This window comes from Elaeis guineensis, chromosome 11, assembly GCF_000442705.2.
Source record: "Elaeis guineensis isolate ETL-2024a chromosome 11, EG11, whole genome shotgun sequence".
Taxonomy (NCBI): Eukaryota; Viridiplantae; Streptophyta; class Magnoliopsida; order Arecales; family Arecaceae; genus Elaeis; species Elaeis guineensis.
Genome location: NC_026003.2, coordinates 1,016,575 through 1,022,325, shown reverse-complemented (window position 1 = coordinate 1,022,325; position 5,751 = coordinate 1,016,575).

Sequence of the window (5,751 nt, the reverse complement as noted above, 5' to 3'; positions counted from 1 at the left end):
ATCAATTCATATATGACCAACCATATTTGAATTTAATTATGTATTAACTTTCTAATTCCTAAGTATTGATTCTCAACTACCTATAACCCTAGATTTTTCTATCCTATCCTAAGCCATACCCAATTTTCAAAATTAAATAAATAGATGGGTAAGCATTTTACCTCAATTTAAGGAATAGAGTGTAAAACCTCTTATTAGAATTCTTTATAAAACCCCTTATTGAAATTCTTTTTGCTTGATAATTGCATTGGCCACAATGCAGATTGAAGAGCAATAATTAGAGAAGACTGCAAAGGGATTAAGGACAAAGAAGGAAAAATATGAGCAAAAGATGGAAGAATGACAAGGCTGATCGGATGGTGGTATCTAGTAGTTCAAATTGCCCTAATATAGGTAACAACTCACCATATCAAGAAATAGGTTGACACTATAGTTAGGGCTAGATGAAGCCTAGGATGGAGATTGATAATATGAGGGGTCGCAAGATCGATTAGGACTCCTCTACTAGGGTTGATTGGAGAACAAAGAGAGAGAGAAATGGACCCTCTACTAGGGTCCACCTAGATGCCTAGAGATAGAAAGAGAGAAAGCATGATAGGAAAAGAAAGAGAGATAGAGCCCATGATTTGGGACTAAGAGAGAGAGAGATAGAGAGGAAGACAGAAGGCAAAGGCCTACAGTCTGAGATCCGATAGGAGTTGTAGTGAGTGATAGATAGAGGACATACAATAGATAGTGGTGATAGTAATAGGGTGTGATTGGCAAAAAAAGTGGGAGAAAAAAAATAGAAAAGATTTACCAAAATAAGATATCAAAGGAATGAAGGCTTAGCATTGGATCAAGTCTTAGCTTGCATTGCTTGGTGACTAGGTTTGGATCCTTGGTCATTAAGCATCGAGGAGGGGCTCGATCGAAGGGTTGGTTGGGTTATTGTCATGCAAATAGGGAAGGAGAAGGCAATCATTAAAATAAGTGAGTGGAAAGCAATATTGGGCAGCGATGCCCAATAGTAGCTCCCAGATGGGATGGGAGTGAGCATAGACATGTAAGGTTTGAGAGAGAGAGAGAGAGGTGGTGGTGAACAGAGGAGGGAGGAATAGGGAGTTCTTCATTTTTCTTTTCATTATGATTTTGATTGATGGAGGTGGAGAATCAAGAGAGAGGTTTCCTTGCCTTTGGTGAAGTCAAGTTAGGATGGCTTAGTTGGGAGGTTGGGTCAAGTGGATTGAGCCTCATAGTAACATATCAATTAAAAAATACAAAACAACGCATACAGTTTTTATAAATTATTTGCAGACTTGGATATCTCAAACTACTCCAGCACATCCATTTCTACTTTTCTATAGCTAAGTCACCATGATCTACATTTAAATACTAAGAAATAAGGAGGAAAATAATCCTTGAAGATGGCCAATGGGATACTTAATATTTCTTTAAGCCCTAATATTATAATCTACATAAATAGAATCCGATAGCTGGCGGTCCCTAGACTTCTCAATGGCCTTATTAGTTTCAGAATCACCCAACATTAATTCTATAGCCTCATTCTCTCTTTCAGATCCAACTCCAGGTTAGATCTACAAGGGTGGTACAAAGGAATGATGTATTGCTTCTGTTGCCTAGCTATGCAACCCAAGAGGGGAGGGGGGGTGAATTGGATTTCTAAAAATTTTAAACTTAACTTACACCTTATGAAGATTATTTAACAATAGCAAGATAAGTAAGGAGAGTGTAGTTGATTCAAGGCTAATGGTTGAATGCAAGAATGCAAGAGAATAAAGAAGTTCTAAAAGGAGAGCAATTAAGCACAACACAAACAAGAGGATTTATAGTGGTTCGGTGCCAACTTTGCACCTATATCCACTCCCCAAGCTCCTACTGAGGAATTTCAATCCACTAAACTGTATTCAACTTAAATACACTCATCGAAAACTCTGACTTTAGCTATCCCAAGCTAGTCTACTTATTTTTCAGGTACAAACTAACCCAATACAATCCAATTCAAGGTTCGGATCAACCTTTCCACATTTTGGAATCCTTCCAAAATAAAAACAATAACTCAAAGAGAGTATTACAATTAATTGCACAAAAAATACTGATAAAGCTCCTTTAATGAGCAAATGAAGCTTTAAATACACTTTACTCAAATAGAAGAAAGCTCTTTCTGATTTTCTCAAGGTGGTTGGAGACTTGAATGAGCGCTTGAGGAGTTGGTGGACTTGAATTAAAAGCTTCTTGAATGCTTTAAGTGGGCTCTTGCTTAGGGTTGAAAAGAATGCTTGAAGAACCTCTTTCAAAAATCTCTCTCTATTTTTTATATCTTGATTCCCTCCTTTAAGTCCCTTTATATATCTTCAAATAATGGTGGAGAGTAATCTGGGCTGAAATAAAACTGTTAGAGCACATTAAATGAGTATCAAATGCAATTGAAATGGGTTAAAAACTAGCCGTTGCGAAACTTTTCCGTCACAGGGGTTGACTCATGCTCATGGGTCGACTCATAGGGTCGACCTCTGTGGAACAGAACAGAAAATGACCGTTCTATAATTTCGGTCTGCAAAGCAGTAGAGGTCGACTCATAGGGTCGACTTATGTCAATGGGTCGACTCATAGGGTCGACTCACAGAGAGTGCCAGCCAAAATTTCAGCGTGTCGTTCAGCTCTTTAAGCTATGAGTCGACTCATGGGGTCGACTCAAAAATAAAAACTTAATTTTCTTGTAAAATATACTTTCAAAAATATTAAAATTTTCTCCAGTAGACTGCACATATTTTGTTCTTGCTCTTGAGGCTTCTGAATCAGGTATTGATAAAATTACGATTTTACCCCTGAAATGTAATTAGTCTTTTTTCAAGTCAAGATCATTAGTAATCCCCTCAAATACTTTGTAATCATCAAAATCAATTCAAGGAGCAACAATCTTCCCCTTTTTGATGATGACAAAACACTTGAGCAAAAGCATATATAAAGCATTGAACATGAATTTCAAATTTATAAAGATGCATCACTTAAATATCATAGTCAAGTATTGGAACAAAATGCATCATAAGCAGTTTAAAGACAGATTTGAAAATTGCTATAAATTTGAAATTTTCTTATAAATTTAAAATTTGCTTATAGTTCAATCTCTTATTGCTCAATCTCGACTTCGATTTTTGGATTTGTGCTCAATCTCCATCTTAATGTTCAGTCTTTGCTGCTCTTATTGCTTTGCTCAATCTCATCAATCTTGATTCTCTACTCTCTCTTTTTGACAGCATCAATTGAGATTCTCTACTCTCCCTTTTTTGAAAATATTTTCTATTCCTTCCTTTTGATGGGATCAATTTTACTTCTTTAGCTGCTTTCTTTAATTGCTTGTTTCGGTATTGCTTATTGTTTTACTCCTCCTTAATATAGCAATTATAAAAGATAGATCAATTTGCTCATTTAAAAAAAATATTGCTATTCAAGTTTTTCATAATTTAAAAGTAATCCAAGGTGATCACATTCAGAGATATTCATTGAAAGTCAAAGTGTATATATATAGATCCAAAAGATGAGTGAGTACAAAGATATTTTAATACATAAGTGTTGACTTAGAGTACAAAAGACATGGATAGAAACTATCCAAGAGTTAATCAGTCAACATTGCATTACATGGCCTACAAGATAGATCATAGACAAAAACTAAAGAAAAGACTGACTACACTCAATCTAGTAGATATTATGACTGGATGGATTGGAGTCTGATGAATCAGAGATGGGGTGAGGAGATGAAGGATCATGTCCACGAGCTCGACCTCGACCGTGCCTGCCTCTGCCACGAGTAGAGGTGCCAGCACGAGTGGAGGGGTGAGAAGATCCTGAAGACTGAGAAGTAAAAGACTGTGCTACAAGTGATAGTCTGATGGTGTCCAGAAGGTTTAAAGCTCTCAAAACAGATTGTAGCAGTGCAGTGAACTGAGTGGAAGCATGCTCACTAGAGCCCCTATTCTCTCTCCTCAGAAAATCAAAGCCACTCTCCAAGACTCCTCACAGTCTGGCTGCCTCCGCAGATAGGTCTGAGACCTCAGTGATGTCCTCATGTGGCTGTGGATGGACTAGAGCTAGTACTTGCCTCTGCAAGTCGAATACTCTGCCAGTCAGTCTCACTACACAACCCTCAAGCTGCTCGATGTGTACTGACTGATCAAAAATCATTTGGAACACCATGAAGATGTGGGGGATCAGTGTCTGATCAGATACATCATGAGATGTCGATCCCTGAGCAAAAGTTGAAGTACCCATCTGACGAGATAGTATGGAAGCTACGTGCTGAGATATCATCTCTATCTGATCATCAGCCAATTTAATCTCTGAGGGATGTGCTCTACTGTCCGACTGCTGGAGTGAAATGTGCCTCCTCATAGACTCTGACGGCCCAGCCTCATGGTCAGAAACAAACTGAATATCTGGAGAACAGCCCTGTGATCACGGAGAGGTGATGATGGTCCTTCCTCCTCTGTTCTGTCCTCAGCTCTCTCTTCCACACCTTTTGTCCAACCACCATCAGTCTTGAAAAATCCCATGCGGTGCAGAGTATGGCGGTTGATAGTGTCAGAGTGAGAAAGCCTAGCTACTGCCTCCCCCTCAAAGCTAACTCCAAACCTCCTGAATACTAAAGTGAGAGCCATACCGAAAGGCAAATGTGCCTTGGACCTATTCAAGGTCTCTCTCATAGCTTCAATCATCAATGCCGAGAGGTTCAGGGGGGTTTGAGTAATAACATGATACATAATGCAGATATGCCAGCCAGAGAGGAGATCATGTCTACCACTTCTAGGGAAGAATAACTTAGTTACCATTTGGTATAGTAGCCTCATCTCAATGGAAAGGATCTTGGCCTCTAATTTGTTTAGGCTTCCCGTGAAGGTTCTTCCTAGAATTACATTTATTCGCTCCTTAACTGGGAGTTCCATGTTTGTGTATCCCTCACAGGGTAAATGAAGAATTTCTCCCAAAAGCATAGGATCTAGGTTAATTTCTACACCCTTTACCGTGGAATTTACTGTTTCATTGCTGTAGCTCAAGTTCAAATAAAATTCTCTAACAAGATCCACATAGGTATTTTCTTTAAGTGAGCAGTAGAATTCTCAACCTTGGTCCTTGATTTTTGATCCGATAGAGAATCCTTTCTTTTCAAAAAATCTGAAATCAATATTTTTGCTGGGCTCTACCTTTCTATCAGAGAGAGGTATCTTACTAGGGCTAATTGGAGACCGAGCTGTAGCAGGAGCAGATGCAGTAGCAGAGATTGAAGCTGACGTGGTCTCGGTTGCTTGTCTCTTCCGGTGCATATTTTCTTCCAACCCGCGAACTAATTTCCTCCTCTGTGGAAGCTTCATCTTTGGAGCCATTTCCACAAACAGAGGTAGCAAGGAACTTAGGAGAGCGAATGTGGGAAGAGATAAAGGGTTTTTAGGGGAAGGATAAGGATTTTGGAGAAGAGGAGTGCCGATTTGGAGAAGACAGGTAGAGTCTAGGGCAAGCTCGACTCGCTCCAAATAAAGAAGGAGAAAAGGGAGGAGCTGGGTTCCAAGAGGATGATTTAGAGGGTGAGAGATGGTGGGAGAAGAGTTTTTGGGGAAGAACTTGGGTTTGAGGAAGAAGAGAGGGAGTCTTTTGGCTTGGTGGAAGGAAGAAGATGAAGAGTTGGGTCGGCTCAAGGGAGATTTTCCAACAAAAGGAAGCACCCGAAAGATTTGGTCAAAATTACAAGTTTACCCTAAG